The 21727-nt window shown below is 39.7% G+C and overlaps 1 protein-coding gene across 1 annotated transcript in view; it reads right to left on the bottom strand.

Annotated features, from left to right (window-relative positions):
* The window catches only part of sytl5 (synaptotagmin-like 5), a 155557-nt gene extending 135686 nt beyond the window's left edge, over positions 1-19871 (bottom strand). Inside the window, exon 1 of the mRNA XM_052015040.1 lies at positions 19505-19871. The gene's annotated coding sequence lies outside the window, so the exon portion shown is untranslated. The remainder of the gene's footprint in view (positions 1-19504) is intronic.
* Positions 19872-21727: the final 1856 nt, after the last annotated feature.

Here is a 21727-nt window from a genome sequence, read left to right as displayed (position 1 = left end):
AAACAGATGTTTATATTTCACAAGCATTTAGACAGCCACTTAAATAAGTGTGGCATAGAAGGATATGGTCCTGATGTGGGCAGATGGGATAAGTGTAGATGGGCAAAAGGTTGGCATGGACATAGTGAGCAGAAGGGCCTGTTTCTGTGTGTACAATTCTATGACATACTTTAATTTCCAACATGGACTCTTGATTACCTAGGCTTTCTGCTGAGAGCAGGAAATTGGAAAAATGCTGTCATGAGATAGCAAACCATTTTGTTCTATGGCCGAGGTCCAGTGAGAGCCTTCCATGGATTCTTATTACAAGATAACAGAAAAATTTATTTATTTTAGCCCAAAGAGGGCTGGGGTTCAATATCAAGATTTTGTGGAACTGTGTGAATTTGAAAGGGAGCACCTGAGAGTGCTTCTGGTAGAGGTTTGGTAATTTAAAAAAAGACTTCAAATGTGTGCGATTCAAGTTTGTTTCTTTTTGTTCAACTGGTAATAGAAGTTTCAATGTCAACATTCTATTCTGACATTTCTGGCTGTTGGGGAAGGGGAGGGAAGAGAACTAATTGCCTCATTTCATGGATAGGGCTCACTTCATCTATTCCATGACATTCCTGCAAACCAGAAGCCCGCACCTATGGGTAGGGCCTCATCTTGGTGAGTCCTCCCAGTGGCTTCTGCAATTCTTGCATCTTTTAAGCAGAGGTCAGCTGGGAGAAGGTGGTGCCTCAGTGAATTCAAAATCTGTTCAAAAAATTCCATTTCTTTTTCTGCAATGCATTTTAAAAGGATATTCTTTTAGCCTGTTTCTCTACTATGTAATACACACACCAAGTAATATGTCAAAACGATTAGATGAGCAACCAGAGAATGACTAACAGGATAATTAAATGTTACATGTCAAAAGTTGCAGTATTAAAATAATAAATATTCATGTAGAGTTCTCAAGTTATAAAGACTGCATACAGTGCTGTTTCCTCTTGTACACTGGCAATTTTTGTATAAATATAAATGGGGGAAAAAAATCACATGACTTAATGAGAACATGAAGGGTTAATTTTTTCCTTTTCTTCCAGCTGCTCACTGTCTGAGGCAAGAACTGGTCTCTCATTATCACTGACAGCGTGCAACTTGAAAATTGATGGCCTGGTTGGAATAAAACCACAGAGGACAAGCGACATGAATAAATCACAACTACTGTCAAGAAACCAGGTGATAGACCACTGTGAAGTAAACATTATATGAAAGCAACCCAAATATTCACAAGAATGGAAGTTACTTGTTGAGGGAGATACCAAGATGGTGATGGAAAGCAGACAGTGCCTACTAACTTTGGCAGCCTTGAATACTAAAAAAGGTAACCAAGTGTAATTTACATATTGATTGCACGAACCAAACTGGCAAGAAGAATTACAGAACCTACCTTGGAACAGGCTATTTTAGGTTCGATCATGAGTAATGAGGAAGGATTAATAAAAGACCATGTGGTTAAAGATCTTCTTAGAGGCAGTGACCACAACATGATAACACTCCAAACGTAGGATCATAACCACCATATGCAACTTAAACAAGGGCAATTATAATGGTGTTGAGGTGGAGCTGTCCAAGGTGGATTGGGATAATGAGCTAAGAGACAGTTCAGTAGATGAACAGTGGCAGGTATTTAAACAGATGATCCACAACACTCAGCAGGAATTTATCCCAATTAGAAAGTGGGATTCCATAAGTACAATCCATGGTTCACAAAAGGATGTCAAAGATAATGTTAACTTGACAAGTAGGCATACAAAGTGGCAAGGGCTGTGGAAGACCAGAGGACTGGGAAGTTACAAGGGTCCAGCAGCAAGACTAAAAAGCTCATAAGAATGGGGAAAGTTATCTCGAGAGAAAACTTACATGCAATTTTAAGATAAATGGAGTTTCTATGGATACTGAACCAGGAAGAAGGCAGCTAAAATTGGTGTGGAGCCTCAAGAGGACGCTGGTGAAATAATAACAGGAGTTGAAGAAATGCATTAAATTTTTTTGCATCAGTCTTCACTGTGGAGATACTGCAAATATACCCAAGATAAAAGGTGGGTTAATTTCAACTAACAGGGAGGAACTGGTGAAAAATCCCAATCACAGAAGGATAAAGTATTAGAGAAAGTCATGAGACTAAAGGTGGATAAAGCACTGGGACCTGGTGGCCTACATCCAAGGGCTTTGCAGGAAGTGGCTGCAGAGATGGTGGACCCATTGATTGAAGATTTTCAGAACTTATTCAGAGTTCATGGAGGATACCAGAAGTTTGGAAAACAGCCAACGTGATTCCTTTGTTTAAAAGAGGATGAAGATAGAAGGCAGGCAACCATAGACCAGTTAGTTTAATATTTATCATTGGCAAGATGCTAGAGTCAATAATCAAAGAGGAAATAACTACTCATTTAGGAAAGTTGAATATAATCAAAACTTGTCAAACATGATCAAATCACATTTAACAAATTTGCTCAAATTGTTTGAAGATATGACAAGGATAAGTGATAAAGGAAAACTTGTTGACATCATGTATTTAGATTTTCAAAAGGCATTTGACAAGGTGCCACTTAAGAGGCTGGTGCATAAATAAAGAGCCCATGGTACTGGGGGAAGTGTGGTAGCACAGACTGAAAACTGGCCATCACAGAAAAAAGGAGTTGGAATAAATGAGTCCTTTTCAGGCCAGAGAGATGCACCTAGTGGAGTACCCCAGGGATTGGTTCTTGGCCCTCAATTATTTACTTTTTATTTGTATTGTAGTTTCTGCAGTGGTATTTAGAGTGACTGTATGGAGGCATGGCAATTGGAGTTTGATGTGGGGAAGTGCAAGGTCATGCACTTTGATAAAGAGAATTTAAAAGGTAGAATATCTAAATGGAGAGAGACTGTAAATGAGTAAAACTCAGAAGGATATAGACATTCCAGAGCATGAATCAAAAAATTTAACAGGAGGGTTCAACAAGTAGTTAAGGCAGCAAATGGTACATTTATTGCAAAGCCATTGGAGTACAGGAAGAGGGAAGTTTTGTTACAGTTCATAGAGTGTTACTGAGGCCACACCTTGAATACTGTGTGGAGTCTTGGCCTGCAGGCTAACTCCTGGGATGAGAGTGGTGCCCTATCAAGAGATGATGGGCAGTTTGGGGAAATAGCTATATAAAAAGGGGCGAGTCATTTAAAACTGAGGTGTGGAGAAATTTCATTTCTCATAGGGTAGTGAATCTGTGGAATTCTCTGCCATTGACAGTACTGGAGACCAGATCAATAGATATAATTCTAGGTGGTGATAAATAAATATTTGAAAGTATTGAGGAATTGAGGGTTATGGGAACTTGGCTGATCTGTGCTGGCCTTGGCTCCTCTGCCATGATCATACTGAATGGCAGGGCAGGCTTGAAGAACCGAGTGGCCTACTCCTGCTCCAATTTTCTCATGTTTTGTGCATTCTTGTAAATATTCTATTTTCAGTTTGGACATCTACCCCCTATATCTGTGGACCTAATAGAGGATGGTGCTCTCAGCCCGAGACGTATGCATTTGCTACTTCCCATATTAGGCTCTTATGCCTTTTTTTTTTTGAGGAAAATGGGTTTGGTGCAATAGAATAGCTAGCTCTGCTTAATTTTCTGCATTAAAATCTGATTAATACAGTTTCAGTTCAAGTAAAGGAAGGGAAGACCAATAATTGCATGGATTTAATGAACACTTTCCACATTGAATTTGTTTTATCCAAGTTCCACAGTGAGATGGCAATGTAAAAGTTTAAGACCACCACACAAATGCATACATGACACTTGACGAACCAGGTTGCCTATGCCCTTTCTAAGCGACCAATAGAAAACAGGACAGTTATTGATGGAATTAACTATTCTTTCAATGGGAAATCTGCCTTTTTTTTTCTTGCTGTTTCCCTTGTAATGAGTTGTGATACACCAGAGGTGGGGAGGGATGTTAAAGAGGAAAGGAGATAATTTTTTCCTGACGACATCATAACGATTGTTATCATTTCTTCTTAAGCAGTCTCTCAGGATCAAGGATGACTTGCTTCCTTTTCAGTTTTGTGGGTTCCAAGGTCAAATTGGGAATCACGGACTAGACAGGAGGTACCTGATGTGGTGGGGTATTTTGCAGAGACTGCATCTTTGATGGCATCTTTCCTGTGCCTGCTGTGGGTAATCCAGGTCTCAGAAGCATGACATTGGCTGCTTGATGGACCTAGCACAAGGTCCTTGGTGAAAGAATCAATCCTTAAAAACACTCTCTCAAATCAAACAAAGATGAAGGAAATGGTGAATTTCATCACTGATGTTTAACCTTTGTCTTGTGAACATTGGATGCAAATCCCATGCTCTCACCTGCTTCAGTGAATGGATCAATGATGGCTTGAGCTCAGCCTCTGGGCATGGTAAAATACTAGTTGAGTTCCAGTATGCAGGCAACACTCTGGGTGACCTTGGTTCTGGAATGCAGTCACTGTGCACTGAAAAGTTTCATGTTGGTTCTGAAGAAAAGTTCCACTCCTTTAGTAAGTTTGATGGAGGCAGGTGCAACACTGCCATGAAAAAGGGCGAAAAGCATCAGGGCAATGACTGAGCCTTGTCTAACACCAGTCTTTGCAGAGATTGTCTCTGTTGTAGACCAATTGGTTAGCATCCTAGCCATTATGAAGCAAATGTAAATGGATATAAATTTCTTGTGGGAAGCAGAAACTGAAAAGTTTGTTCCACAATCGCAAAAATTGGATTGCTATGGCTCCCTATATTTCTCTGAGTCTCCATGTGGTGCAGATCATGTCCATTGTTCTGATGGATGGACAGAATCCACATGGTGATTTAAGAAAAATTCATCAGCCACTGGAAGGAGACACTCAAGGAGCCTGGCAATGGCTTTCCTTATGGCTGATAGCATGTACCACAATCCGACACATTGAAGTGGTCACTATTACAGCATTCACGCTGCTCCTCTTCCCAGATATGGATGATGAAATCATACACCCATGACCAATGCTCATCACTACCAGGAACACCATCTGGTCCTAAGGCCTTGTTGTTATACTATTTATCTTACAGTAGATCTTCAAACTGTAATGCTCTTAGAATTCCACTTGAAACTTAATCTAACGGCATTTTCTTAACACCACATTCAGTGGAATTTGATCTCCTGTTGTTAAGAGTGAAAATGTGCATATTATTCTTCCATTGCTTAGCATGATGGCACATTCACTGCTGTATCAACATACTATATATTCTCTTCTTTATAAAAAGTGATCTGTGGGAATCCATTGAACAAATAAGGCAAGATATCATGTACACCAGAGCAGTTTTTACACAAAATGCTTCTAATTATCCAACGTAATAGCCGACACAGCATTTCAAATAATGGCTCTTTGGGATACAAGAACAATAAACTTTACCCCACCACCCATGAATATCAAATAATGGGCATTAATATTCTGTACAGATTTTGTTCCTGTGACTTGTAAAACCTGCTAGGCTGTTCTGACTATTTTGCACAATATATTTTAAAATCATTACAGGTAGTATTCAATTGTTAAAAGTATACTTAACATATTTAACAATTCACACCCAAATATTTCCATTTAAAGATTAATGGAACTTTACTTTTAGTAACATTCAAGTACCATTAAATAGAGATGAGAGAAATAAATGCTGGAAATACTCAGCACATGTAGAGGTGGCAAAATGGCCCCTCTGACAATTGTCAGTATTTCCACAATTTTCTGTTTTGGAATCACTTTTCCAGCATCTTAGTGGTTTTATTTTAAATAAAAGATTTATACCTGGCATGTGGGCATTGCTAGCAAAATTTACTATTCATCCCTAATTGCCCTCAAGAACATGACCTTCTTATATAGCGGTACTTCATCTGTGGAGGTGCTCTCAGAGGTACTATACTGTGGAGTGTCCCAGGATTCTGATTTAGTGACAATGAGGGTAAATTTGATAAACTGGAATATTTGTATACATGTGGATGGGATGCAAGTTGATTAGAAACTTGGAGATTGTGGCTTTCCCATGAGCTACCCTCATTCTACCCCAGCGGTGGTACTCCTGATGCATTCTCTGTAGTTTCTGCAGGCACAATGTATTGTGCAGTCTTGGCATTTGCCCTTTCAAGTCAAAAGAACCTGCACAACTAGTTCAACAGTCATAAGCCTCAACCACAGCTATTTTACTCAACTAAGTTATTGAGTTTGAATTCCATGTTCAAGCTATGTCACATTTAGTAATACCAAACCAAAAGGGATTATGGACAAGAAAGGGGGAATGCAGTATGACTAAGCAGAAGTGGATTAAGACTAGTGACTGTGGGTTGACTAGTTCAACACAGAACATTAGAGCACAGAATCAAGTCATTGCCATATTCACAAGTCACCTAATTCTACCCCCACATCTCTTTTTTCCAGAATTTAAAACATTTATGTTGACTTCAACTATGCACAGAATTCAAAATGTTAGAAGGCTTAAAATTTGCCCAGCCTCACCATTTTTTGTGCCCTCTATCCCCTTTTATGCAAAAGATATTGCTGTTAGGCTAATTGCAAAAATGATAGAAGGGAGTTGCTGGGCATTTGAGAGCAAGAAAATGCTGTAGGGGTATAGGGAAATAAAAGGTGCAGGGAGACTAATGGGATTGCTCCCCTGGGAGTCAGCACGGATCCCATGGGCTGAATGATCTCCTGTGCGATTATACTTATAATGCAAAGCTTTTAGAATTTTAGATCAATGTGGAAACAGGCCCTTCGACCCAACTGGTCCATGCCGACCACAGCATCCTCCCTGTTAGTCCCAGTTGCCCGTGCTCAGCCCATAACCCTCCAAGCCCCTCCATGTACCTATCCAAATGCCTCCTAAATTTTCCAATTGTACCCCCCCCCCAACCACTTCCTCTGGCAGCCCATTCCAGGTACTCACTACTCTTTTAAACCTCTCCCCTCTTATCTTATATCTGTGCCCTCTAGTTATGGATTCCCCGATCCTGAACACTGGGGGAAAAAAAACTAAGACCATCCACCTTATCCATACCCCTCATGATTTTATAAACTTCTGATGTCACCCCTCATTCTCCTTTGCTCCAAGGAATTAAGATCCAGCATGGCCAACCTCTCCCTATAACTCAGGCCCTCTAGTCCAGGCAGCATCCTCGTAAATCTCTTCCGCACCCTCTCCAGCTTGACGATGTCCTTCATATGACAGGGTGAGCAAAACTGTACACAATACTCCAAATATGGCCTCACCAACAACCCAGGTCCTCCAATCCAGGCAGCGCCCTAGTAAGTTTTCCTCTACACTCTCCGGAGCTGTCACATCCTTCCTACAGTGTGGCGACCAGAACGGCGCACAAGACTCTAAGGGCAGCTTAACCAGTAAATATAGAACATGGAACAGTACATCACAGGAACAGGCCCTCTTGCCCACAATATCTGCACCAATCATGATGCAGAATGAAACTAATCCCATTTGCCTGCACATGATTCATATTCCTCCATTCCTTGCATGTTAATGTGCCTGTCTAAATGCCTCAAACTCCACTATCATATCTGCCTCTAGCACCAACCCTAGCAGTGTGTTCCAGGCACTTACCACTATGTGTAAAAAAAACACGCTTCACACATCTCCTGAAACTTTCTCCCTCTCTTCTCAAAGCAATGCCCTCTAGTATTTGACATTTCTATCCAGGGAAAAGACTACGACTACCTGCCCTATCTATGCCTCTCAATTTTATAAACTGCTATCAGGTCTCCCCTCACTCTCTGGCACTCCAGAGAAAACAATCCAAATTTGTCTTACCTCTCCTTATAGCTAATACACTGTAATCGAGGCAGCATCCTGGTGAATCTCTTCTGCAACCTTGCCAAAGCCTCTGCATCCTTCCTGTAATGGGGCAACCAGAACTGCACATGATACTCCAAGTGCAGCCTAACCAAAGTTTTATACAACTACAACAGAATATCATAACTTAGGTGTTTTATGGAGACTCAAGAGACTGCAGATGCTAGAATCCAGAGCAAAAAAAAACCAAGCTGCTGACTTCTAATCAGAAAAGCATCCTTCCACCACAACCTTCTGCCTCCAATCACCAAGCTAATTTTGGATACAATCATCCAGCTTATCTTGGATCCCATGTGGCTTAACCTTCTGGAGCAGCCTACCATGCAGTAGGTTGTGAGAGAATTTATAAAAAAAAAACCCTCAAATTAAAGATGAAACCAATAAAATTCCCCGGTGTGAATTTCAGTCAGTTTTTTTTAAAATCTCCTCCTCTCCATACCCAAACAGCCCAAGGAAGTAAAGGCAAGGGCCGCAGGCACAAGGGAATGTCACCAAATCATACACCATCTTGACTCAGACAAACATCCCAAATCTTTTATCATGGAGACCAACTGTGGAACTCCTTACCAAACAGCAACGTAGGCACACTTTAATCAATTGCTCCTGGAGTTAACGCACACCATTACCTTCTCAAAGGCAAGTAGTGATGAGCAATAAATGCTGACCCTACCAAAAATATTCACTTACCATTAACGATGTTTAAAAATATCAAATAACATTCTTTTCATTTACATCAGCTGCCTCTGACAGTCAACAGTAGACACATGATCAACCTCAGACTGCTTATCCAATATCTGGATAAGGAGCAATTTCCATCACTGGTGGCCTCCTCTACATCAGAGAGACCAAACGCATACTAGGTGACCATTTCGCAGAACACCTGTGTTCTGTCCGTAACCGCAATCTGCATCTCCCCATTGCCAGTTACTTCAACTCCTCCTCCCAAACTATCACTGATACGTCAATCCTCGGTCTCCTCCACTGCCCGGAGAATTCCACGTGCAAACTGCAGGAACAGCACCTCATCTTCCATCTTGGAACCTTGCAGCCTAACTACATGAACATTGAATTCTCCCCCTTCCTCACAACCACCCACCAACTATGCTTCTTCTCTTCTTCCCTTTCCTAGCTTCTCTCTCCTTACCTTTCACCCATCCACCAGTGGATCTGCTCTCCCCACCACTATCTCTTACCTGCATCTACCTATCACCACCTTGTACCCACCCCATCTCCCCTCTTTTGTCCTCCTATCACTGCTCTCCTTTCCCCCCTATATATTGGGCTTCCCCTTTTCCTATCTTCAGTCCCGAGGAAGGATCCTGACCGGAAACATTGACCGCCTGCTTTTCTCCACAGATGCTGCCTGTCCTGCTGAGTTCCTCCAGCATCATCATGTTTTTCATCTAGATTCCAGCATCTGCAGTCCTTTGTTTCTATAGGTCATTCTCTTCCTCATACCTTACATTCCATAGATCTTTTCATCACTGCAGTCAAACCAACTTGCATCCTGTTCAACTAGCAGGAGATCCCTACTCCAAATACTATCCATTAAAGATTGATTCAATCAATATATCACTGAAGTTAATTCCTTCATTAGCTCTTCACTGTGGTTCCCTGCCTGCCCTTTCATCCAACACATTTAAATAGTGTCCTTCCTATAGAAACGTACCCCTCCACACACACCACTCCTCTGCTTACTAACCCACAAAAAGCTTTGAGATCCCCAATTCACATTGTAAAGAAATTTAAACCCAGCAACATTTAGCATATCCATTTTTGTAACCTCCTCCAGTACTATAAAGCCCACCTCCCCAAAAGTTTAATTTCTCCAACAGCATCTTAACACACAAACAATCTCATAGAGACTCCAAGATTTCAAAGTGCAACAATAAAAATAGAAAGTGCTGGATATATTCAGGTCAGGCAGCATCTGTGGAGAGTGAAAAAGAGTAAATGTTTCAGTTCGATGATCCTTAATCAGATACTTGATCTGGTGAATATCCTTAGCTTTTGTTTTTATTTCAGATTTATATTATCTGCATCTTTGCTTTTCAGCTAAAGTACTGCAGTTTTTTTTCCCCAATCATCTCCAAAACCAATGATTTGGAAATATTTGGCATCTCCCACCCCTGCTCATAAATTTCTTCCTTTTTACACACTGGTACTATTCTCTTCTCACACAACCACTTATAATTGTTCTAATCGTAATGTAATAACTTATTGCTGAACCAAAGAAATAAATCAATCATTTCTGCAAGGGAATTAAAAGGATACTAATACATTGGAATCCATTCAGAGGTTTACTAATATCTTGGATTAGGCAGGTTGCCAAATGAATAGTAGGTACAAGATGATCCAGCTCAAGTTTGGAAGATTTAAACATACAAGTTCCTGAAGGATCTTGGGAGGCTGGACATGGAGAGGGTGCTTCCTCTTTGCAGGGGAATCTAAAAACTATGGAGTCACTGTTTAAAAATAAGGAGTTGACCATTTGTGACAGATGATGTGTAATTTCTTCTCTCAAAATAGGTTCATAAATCTTTCATTATTGTTCAGGCAGCAATGGAAAATTCTTGATAAGGAAGAGGGTGGTTCCACAGGTAAGTGGTCAATAAGGAATGGATGTTACAATCACATCAGCTATTATTTTATAAGTGGAAGAGCAGGCTCAAGGGACCAAATTATCTACTCCTGTCCCAACTGATAAGTTCATAACTATCATAGCCACTGGAGCAAAAAGAGCTTGTCAATTTTGGTGTAACTGATACTGCTCAGCTATGTCCTCACTGAAAACATTAAATTTTGATTAATTCTCTGGAAACACATCTTCAATGCAAGAGGGTCACTGCACATGAGAGTCTGGTGTTACTACAGAACAAGAGGGATCTGACTCACAACACAATCACAGACGTCTCTCAATTGATAATACAGTACATCTATTAGCAGTAACATAGATTAAATACTGCACTCTAGACAAAATGTCAGGTCCTTCTGGAACAATAGAGTAATAAAAATTGGAGGTAGTGATAAATAATTTACTTAAGATACAGCTAATTAAGGAAACAAATTCCAGAGAAATAGTTGTCCTAATTAGGATTTGATGAGCCCTTCCAAAATCATTGAGACCAAATGCAAATTTAGTCTGATATGAATCACAAGTTGGCTTTTCAAAAAGCACAATTACTAATAGGATTTTAAAAAAATACTATTTGTATTATTAAAATCATGGAAAAATATTTAATCATACTTGTTTATGGAAATCTGTAGTACTAATAATAAGCAATGGGAAGGATTCTTGTTTATAACTAAATATAACAATGCAGAACAGTCCATTGAAGGGCAAGATAGAATTAAGGAGCATAATTAAAATTAAAATGAATGCACCAATTTATCAGATGCACCAAAAACACCCATAATAAAATCTATTAAATAATCAGCAGTTACCATCAGCCAAATGGCCTTCTTACATGCAAAGATTTCCATGATTTATGATATACACTGGATAAGCTGTTACAAGTTTTATAAGCTGGACTTTACTAAGATAAATACACGAATACCACCCAAAGTGGCTGGTGCAATTTTTCCATACAAAATTGGGTGCCGCAAGCTAAATCTTTTTTCCCCCTGGATTAAAAGATTTATAGTCCCTGCCTGTATGTTGGGCTACGACTGAAATAATAATTTAAAAAAAGTCAATGACACTCACAGGAAAGATAACACAGATCGGGGATATAATAACTTTAGAAGAACTGATTTTACCACAAGCTTAGAAATTGAGCACATGAAACTTTTCTTCTTTCCCAGCTCATTTTCTTTGTGCTTTTTTCCCCTCCATGGATGGAGCTCAATAATTGTGATGCCTTAGGTCATAAACAAAACTCCCATGTAATCATTGTCAGATTAACTGAACACCCAAAATATACCTTAGATGTAGAACCACAATAATAAAATGTTGTTTATTTAAGGCCATATTGATGTTCAAAATAATTTTGTCAGTAGAAAACAATGCTGGCAGTGACAGTGATACTCATTGACAAATAAATGCTGTTCCAAAAATTCTTGATTTTTGAGATGTAATGTGGACTGATCTGGGCTATGTTTTTGCATCACAAAACATCAACAGGCAGTGCCCATAGCCTGGTATGATTAAAGTATATTACATAACACTGCTGGGCACCTCACTATTCAAATAAACAATAGTGGAACTGTTTGGACGTCATAGCATGACTAACAACTGTATTTGCTGAAGGAGTTTTTGACTATTTCTGACTTCCTGTCACCTTGACCTTTATTTGATAGTGAAGATCTATACTCTCAACTACAATGTGGATCAGAGAAATCAAGCTGTGGAACATTAGCAAGCAGTAAAATGAATAGATAATTTATTGTATCATTTCTTTTCCTTTAGCATTTCCATGGTTTGGGGATTAATCCATGCAATGCTCTGGTGCTTCACAAGCATCACAAATGTTAAATTCAGATCGCAGGGATGGTGAGATGCATGGCTATGAATCATCAAATCATCACAAAGGCTATTATAAAAGGGTAAGCTGTGTCATGTTGTGACTTGCATATATTTTTAAAATATACTGAACCATGAATGTTTTCAATTTCAATTCACATGGACACCTTGACAACATTTGCGTCAAATCAATAATGGGCAAGATGTTTCTTACATTGGGTATTGCTCTTTGCAGGTTTCCATTCTCCCTGGTATTTAAAACAAAACCTTCAAAAGTTGAGATGTATGCAACCACTATCATACCTTTTCCACAGAATGCATTTACAAGGGTCTTATCGATGAGAAATCCACACCATCTCTCATTAAAGGCACATCATAAATTAAGATATTTGTGCAGTGGCTTTCAAATAAATAATTCAGAAACTTTGCATCATGCACACTCTGATGGTTAGATTTACACAGGGAAGTAAAGCAAAAACCAATTAGAACCATGTCCTCTAAGTAAGCTAATCCATTCAGTCTGCCAGCAAGAAAATGCAAGCAGCTTCACTCTCCACTGGTGTCCTTCATTAGATATTACTGAATTGAGGCACAAATCTTCCATTGATTTTTTGCATGCTAGAACATAGAAACAAAGCTAGAACATAAAAGCAAAGGAATGATTTAGCCTCTCAAACTTGTTCCACCATTCAATGAGGTCATGGTTGAACTATGATCTCTTGATATACCCGTTTTTTTTCCTCCATTTGCCTTAATAACTTCGGTGAATATAAAGCTATTTAAATCTCAGATTTTAAACTAACTGATCAGGCATCAATTAAATTTATGGAGGAAAGTTGCAAGATTCTTTTCTATTTGTGTACAGGTGTTGCCTAATTTTACTCAAGAAAGGTTTTGCTCTTTTTGAGATCATGTACCCCAGAAGCACCCCTTCAAAAAAAAAATTCCATTACTGGTGTTGTAGATGTGCATTTTTTTTTAAAAAGATTGGTGACATCTGTATCTCAATCTTTGTAAATCCAAGTAATATTCACTGTTAACGTTGAGAGCTAACTCTGACAAATACCGTATTGCAAAGAATTAGATGTGGGTCCACAAATACAAATGACAGCACTGAATTACCAGCTTACTGCTCCCCAAACAGTGGTGCTTTGTTGTGCCCGAGGGTTACATCAACTGGTCAGAGTCAGGAATGGAGCATGGTTTCAGATAAAGGACCTCGACCTGAAGCGTTGACTGCCCATTTCCCTCTACAGATACCACCTGACCCACTGAATTCCTCCAGCACTTTGTTGCTCCACTACTTCCACCAATATACAACATTTCAAAAAAAAACAAGCATCTTTCCTAGTTTAGATAGGTATTGCTCCTGCCATACCATTACATTTAAGTTTCAAAATTACGTTGTTCAAAGGTAATCTACATGCTTATACATAATATACAAAATTCTGGCATTATAAGAAAGGAATTCGCAATTGAAATTTATCAACCATCAAAATTCCAAAACTGGATATTCTTTTCCCTCAATACAAGATTCAAACTAGATTAATGTATGAAATTCTAAGCAGTATACTGCACTACATACACCTTAAAAATATTTTACATTCAAAGTTGACATGAGAATGCAGGAAACTGGGGGAGGCACTGAAAGACTGCTCAACAGGTTCATCCTTAAATACTATCTTAGAGGATATGTACACATTGTCCTGAGTTGCCAACAAAATAAAACTCAATCTGACAAAGTTGCCCTAATGTTTTAAAACCTGGCTGGACATAAATTCATCCCATGGTTTGTTGATATGTTTTCCAATGATAAAGAAGTATTCTTTTGGAGACTGAATGAGGCCTTGATTTTTACTGACAACATACTGGTGACTATACCAGTTAGTCTAGGGATTATAGAGGCCTTGCAGATCTTAATGATGGTGGCATATCAAACTACCCCTCATATCAAACATCACCTGCCACCTCTAGCTTTCTTCTGCAGGGATCACAGAAAAAAGCATTTAATCAGAAAAAGTCAGGATTGTGTACCCTAATGCAGAATCAGAGACTGAATCCTGCACTTCAAGGCCCTTAGGAAGCCAGAAAAGGTCAAAAGAAACCCAGTTCACTAAGCTCAACCCACAAAATCCTCAGATCTTGGGTTGTGTATTGATTGATGGCATCAATGGACACTATCTGCATATTTGAAGCAGTAAAGTTGTAACATGCTTCTTTGAGGCATTCTAGCAGGAAAGTCTACAACCAGAAGGCACAGCCTCAGAACAAAAGGACTTCCCTTTCGAACTGAGATGAGGAGGAAGTTCTTTAGTCAGAGGGTGGTGAATCTGTGGAATTCATTGCCACAGGCAGCCGTGGAGGCCAAGTCATTGGGTATATTTAAAGCGGAGGTTAATAGGTTCATGATTAGTAAGGATGTCAAAGGTTACAGGGAGAAGGCAGGACAATGAGGTTGAGAGGGGAAAATAAATCAGCCGTGATCAAATGGTGGAGTAGACTCAATGGGCTAAATGGCTAATTCCGCTGAGTCTGTGTCATAGGAATAGTAAGCTCATTCATTTCAAAGAGAAAGAATAGCTGCAGGAGACAGAGGTAGGAAATTTACTTTCAACATTTAAACAATGAAGACATTTAAGTGTTTAGGTGACACAAGAGACTAAATGCTGGAACCTGGAGCAACAATTTGCTGGAGGAACTCAGCAGGTCGAGCAGAACCTGTGGGGGGGGGGGGGGGTGGCGTGGGAAGGAGGTGGAAGGAATTGCTGACATTTCGTGTTGAAACCTTGCATCAGGACAGAGTGGAGAAGGGAAATGGCCAGTATAAAGTGGAGCAGGGCAGTGGTGAGAACGAGGCCAGAGGTGATTGGTGGACTGAGGAGGGAGGGGGATAGAGTTGTTGGATGATGGGCAAATCTAGCCAAGTAGGGGGAAGGGGAATGCTGAAGTTGGGAGACAGAGGACGATAGATAGAATTAGACAAAAAAAAGAGAAGACGGAGCCAGCAGGGAAGTGGGGGGAGGGGAGAGTGAAATTGGAGACAGCCGCTGGACAGTGGTAAGCAGGAACACAAATGGTGCGCGTGCTGGAATCTGATATGCAAGGAAGGTGATCACGGGAACCATTGGAGGAGAGGTTCCTTGTTCCACCAATCACCTCTGCCCTCCATCCCACCACTCCCCTGCTCCACTTTATGCTGGCTACTCCCCCCTCTATCCAGATGCAGGGTTTCAACCGGAAATGCTGACAATTCCTTTCCCTCCACAGATGCTGCTCAACCCACTGAGTTCCTCCAGCAGATTGTTTGTTGCACCAAGTGTAAGTGCTTTACTTTATAAAATCTTAAATTTAGTCACGTCATTTATTTAATAGTTTGGTAAATATTATTGAATGTTTTGGAATGATCGGAGATTTGAAAGCATTCAGATCATTGACATGTTTGACAATTCACTAGGCTGTTTCACGAACTGGATTTTTGGTCCACCTACATGATGACATTACATCATGCAAAGCCCTGCTCCTACACAGAGGCTCATGATTTAAGACAAGGATTGGCATGGAAAGGCAAGGCGTACTAAACATGTAGGTTTATCCAAGCAAGGGTAGTACACTGTTGGCAGAAAGTTCTCAGGAGAAGAGACAGGAATTAACAATCCCTCTTTTAAAACTTAAGCTATATGCCATAATTTTCTGTGCAAGTACATTCAACCTCGGCTGTAAGAGTTTCCCCTTGTCATTTAGATTATAAAAATTTGCATGGCAGATTTCTGAAAGTGTAACCAGATAACATTGCTGAGAGAAACAGAGTAAATTGTTCTATCTCCTTAATCAGTAAGATTTAAAGCTCAAACTTCTTCCTCATCCTTGATGTTTAAGTTAATCAATGTTCAGCAAAGAATATGTTGGCAATCATATGGGGGAAAAATATGGAGCTTGGTTGGTAATGAGCTCAACTCTCAGTCCAGTACAAGGCAATTCTCTTTACACTGCTTCAACCAAGAACAAGTCAGTTGTCTTATTGTGGCTTATGGGATCTCTGTGTGTAAGAGTTGCCATGTTATCTGCATTGCAACAATGGCACAAAATACAGGCACTATTTGAAGTATTTTGTGCAGTGCAGGTACTGTTTTTAAAAAAAGTAAATGGAAATGAAAACAACCAAGAATGTTAACCCAGTATTTTCCCCAATGTGACTGGCCAACTACACTTCACCTGTTGAGGTGAATATTAGCCATTTCACATCCAGAAGGATGGATTTGTGAAAGGCAACTCTCGATCTAAAAATGGCAAGGCCTGCAAGTCACCAAACCTGAAGCTGTCCATGGAAAGGCTGACAAAAAACTTAATCCCACGAATGAAAGCTGCCAACATCTTGGACTCTCTTAATGGTCCTGATATTCACAAACATTAGAAGATTAATAAAAGGAATATAAAAATGTTTATTAATTTAAAATAAGGAACACATAAATGAAGTATTTTAGGTTATTTAATTAAAAGCCTTCTGCTATACAGCCATTCAATTGAATGTTTGACACTTCTATACCAGATTTAACTGGCACAGGTTTAGTGGGTTGATTCCCCAGCATGTGGCAGTGTGGCCAGGAAATCATAAAAGGTCACCCAGCAAGTTATGGACTTCTACAATTCCAACAAAAATCCCAAATTTGCTGATACTTACAAGGGTAACTGCAGTTGTTCTATGCAGGGCTTCCAGCACTGCATAACCCACTACTTTAAATTGTTTTAGCTGGCTTCATCGCCCCCCACCCCCGACATTGATTCAAGTTGGAATGGTCTGATTTATGGCTGTACACAGAGACCACAAAGTTTATTTTTTTTAAATAGCCAGGGAAAGAGATTATTTTATGCTAATGGAACAAATGCCCCTTGAGTAAAACTATATTAAAAATGCAAGGCTAATTGATTTCTTGATAATTCTAAATTGTCAGCAAACATGGTACTGTGATTCATTAATGAATCAACAGTTTAGCTGACAAGTAGGCACATTAAAATCTAATAGAGATAACTCCATTTGAGGATTATATGCCCCTGACCTTTCTGTTATTTCCCAGGTTTTTGTTCCAAAAAAAATAGACAAGCTTCATGCCACTAGACTATTTACCCTCATTAAAAATGTAGTGAAACCATCACTGGTAGGGCTAGCTCAGCAATTCCAGCATGGAGGTGACACACCCAGTGACTAAATGTAGGAAATAGAGTTAAGCATTGAGAAGGTAGTAGAACTACAACATTATAACCTTGTTTCTACAATCCACAGAATGACTGACATAAAAAATAATGTAATCATTTTAATATATTAAGTGTTTTAATGGTGCCAAATTGTACAAATACCAAACATTATGTCATTTAAGTCATGAGAATTATAGGTCCTACAGCAGGATCTTAGTATTTAATATCATGAATCTGAGGAATTCACAGGTATTAGTAGCACTTCACACATCATTTCTGCTCCATACAAAATTCTGTCCCAGGATTTATAATCTCTCCCTTTTGCACACAAGGGTTCAAATGCAAAGATAGCCACTATTTAAAGAAAATTTCAATTTGTTCCCTTGCAATGCAATTAAAAGTTTTGTCCTTGTTTTTTTAAAAAAAGAAACTCATTTTGCAGGATGTGGCCAAGGCAAGCATTCACTGAACTAGCTTCTTGAACAACTGTAATCCTTCTGGTGAAGCTACTAAGTGCTTTTGGGTATGCTATTCTAGATTTATGTTCAGCAATAAGGAAGGAAAGGCAATACATTTCCAAATCAGGATAGTGTATTACTTGGAAGGGGACCTACAGATGATGGTATATGTGCCCATTGCCCTGGTGGTGCCCAGTAGTACAGGTCAGAGGTCTGTGAGATTTCAGAGCAACTCAAGTAACTACAGTACATTTTGCTCTTAGTACCTACTGGGGGGGGTTCAATGCTACCTGCTACAATTGCAACCTCTGTTTGCTTTTTTAAAAAAAATTTTTAAAAAAGCAGCTTTGTGCAGCAAAATCAGCATGCAGCATATTTATTTGAACCCAAATCTATGGACGTTGTATGCTAATATGCAACAGACTCTTACTTAATAAGTGTTGCACAATTAATGAGTTATTGTTAAAATAATCTACTAGGGCTGGAAATCTGAAACAAGACTACTGAAAATACAGTGCATTTTCCCCCATGTATTGAAGGACATACAAAGAGCATTAGGGAGTTTTAAATCAAGATTCTGCAGTCAAAAACACAACCTGGATTTTATCCGTACAGAAACAGAAGGAAGGACTTCTGTAAATTTTCAGTTTCTGACAAACAGGTTAGTATAAACATTTAGTCTTAGCCTCAATTTCAATGGGATAACTTTTTTTTTGCAAAACAAAATTAAAATGATACTGACGTTAAAAAAATAAAGACTCCACTTGCCTTTGGCATATGGACAAGCTAGGAAAATGCTAAAGAGCAGCAAGAAAAACTACAAACACGAAAACTCGATGAGTTTACACTGTTCCGATTGCAGCTCATCAGTGGGATCAATACTCAATCTGCAGCATCAATACCCCCACAGTACGCAAACAGGCAAGGTCTAGGCACAGCGTTGAACAACATAATGTTAACCAAAAGATCGCAACGGAATTAAGTAATTAACATATGCAATATTCAAAATGACCGAGGAGCCGAAAGAAAATCCTACCAAAACCCGACAATATTCAGGTAAGATGCATCTTACCTCCTTCCTACACCCAGTTACCCCATTCTTCTCCCCCATACGGACTCACAAGCTGCCGCTGCAACGTATACAACCCCCAGGGAACACCCTTACCCCAATTCGGGACTGCTTCACAACAGCTGTGCTCACAGACCATTCATTCATCCATCCAGAAATTATGTTTACGGCCACAAGGGGCAGACCAGATCCATACTCACTGTATCATGGTTTAAAATCCATCTATTCCGAATGTCTCAGCCTTGAACTCGACTGTACAAGGTTTACCACATAACCCTGCCACCAATTTTCTCTCCGATCTCAATGCTGTCTGCGAAAGCAGGATCACGTTGCTTCCTTTCGCTTCACACTTAGCTTTCCACACCCTGAATGAAGTAGACACAAACCAATGCGTCTTGTGCAAGAGCTGCTTCCACTAACAAATCAAGTCGTACCCAGTTTCCATACAGAGGTGTCTCACCTTATAGCGCGGTATTCATGGCGAGGCACCGAGACGGGATCCAGCGCTCTCTTTCACTGCTGCTCGGCTCAGTGCTAAGTGCTTATGACACTGGCGGAGATCTCGGGGGTTTGGCTGAAGCAGCTGTTGATCGTGTTTTACTCTTCCGTATTCCTGCTTTCGCACTGATCCGAACATTAACCTCCAGGGCTGGAGATCGCTGCCTTAAAAGGGGCGGGTCCTTCCCACCGCTACTGTGGCGAGTTTCAGACTTGCAGGAATCCAGCAATTCTACTGATATTGCTGAAAGGCTCAAAACTTTAGCCTCTTGTCACATCAAGACAGTATTTCCTGAATTTGATCAAATACTTCACACAAAGAACTTGATTCAATTGACACAACCTACTAATCCACAGAAACCTTCCGATTTCAATTACCCCTCAAGCCAGTCAATTAAAGTATCTTAAATCACCTGACTTGGTTCCGTAATTCGAATTTGGCTGATCATTGACAAGCCTTCCGTATAAATTTCACTCCTGTTACCATTGATCATTCACTGGTTAGTATCCAAATGCAGTTCCAGAATGTATAGTGAATTACAGATGATCAATGATTCTCAACACTTCAATAAGATACTTTGTTGAGAAATTCACCACCATTTTATGTGTTTACAACCAAATGTCAATTCTTCAGCGTCACTAACAATATTCAGTGTTGAATTTGTATTTAGAAAGTTACAGAGATACTGTATAAAATATGAAGATTCTAGAAATTGAAAATACTGATTGAGCAGGATCAACATGGGTTTACGAAGAGGAAATCACGTTTAACACATCTATTGTTCTTTGAGGATGGAGTTCATTCCAGTAGATGAGGAAAACCAGTGGATGTGGTGTATTTGGATCTTCAGAAGTCTTGCAATAAGCTCCCAACACAGATAATTGCTGAACAAAGAGTGCGTGAACATGAGGTGGGGTAATCTACTTGTGTGCATTGAGCATTTATTTTGCAGATAAAAATCAAGCAGTAATAATAGGGGTTTACTGAGTGGACAGGTTGCAGCTTGTGGGACAGCATAGAGAATGGGTGGTTGAGCCCAGATATTCACAATCTATGTCAATGATCTGGCTGAGTTGATCAACTCTGACATTACCATGTTTGCTGAAGACACCAAAGTAAGTGGGAATATGGGTAGTGATGAGTATACAAAGAAGCTACAAGAGAATATCGATAAGGTGAGTGACTGTGCAACAAAATGACAGATGGTGTACGAAGTGGGAAATAAGATGAGGTTTTCCATGTCAGTAGCCCAGAAATGGCGAGTATTTTTTTTAAATGGTGATGGGATTGGAAACGGTCAGTATTCAAAGGGATAAGGGTAGCCCTGAACACAAGTCAGTGAAGGCTATTACGAATACACTGCAGACAATCAGGGAGGCAAATAGTGTATCAGCTTTCATTGATATCTTTACTGCAAATATAATGGGGTCTTGGGAATACCACCCTGGTGTATTGTGAACAATCTTGGCCTCATCATCTTTCTTACTTAAAAAAAAATACAGCTTAAATATTTTCAGAGTGTAGGAAAAGTTCACCACTCTGGTTCCTGAGATGATAGATCTATCATGAGAAGAGAAAAGTAGGCTCGGCTTCCATTTGGAGTTTGGAAGAATAAGAAGTGACCTCATTTAGACATCAAAATTTGACAGAGTTGATTACGGGGGAGGATATGTCCACCTGCTGAGGAGTCTAGAACTAGGGGTCACAGTCTCACAATAAGGAGAAGGCCATTTAGGATTGATATGGGAAATTTTTCACTCAGAGGGTGGTGAATCTTTGGAATTCTCTGCTGTGGAAGGCTGTGATGGATTTTTGGATATTAGAGGAATCAAAGAAGATGGAAAAGAGAAAGAAAATTGTGTTAATTTAGATCAGCCATGATCTTGTTGAATGATGGAGCAAACTACAAGAAGGCCTAGCGGCCTACTCTTGCTCCTATTCACATAGTAAAGTTCTGGTCAAAGAGTCATGTTTTGGAGAGGGTCTGAAAAACGGAAAGGCAGAAGGCTTTAGAGATGGTGTTCCAGCATATAGGGCTTGGATGGTTGAAGACAAAGTGACTGGTGAGGATGAAGATACGAAGTAAGTCATTCATAGAGACAGGGAAGAGGGAGGTCATTAAAAGAATTGAACAGTAATTGGTGGAAATGAGAGCTAATGTGGATAAGCACAAACACCTGGTTG

The sequence above is a fragment of the Pristis pectinata genome, chromosome 4 (genome assembly GCF_009764475.1).
Source record: "Pristis pectinata isolate sPriPec2 chromosome 4, sPriPec2.1.pri, whole genome shotgun sequence".
NCBI lineage: Eukaryota > Metazoa > Chordata > Chondrichthyes > Rhinopristiformes > Pristidae > Pristis > Pristis pectinata.
The sequence above is the reverse complement of the archived record's forward strand: the minus strand, read 5'-3'. Positions and strand labels throughout refer to the sequence as shown.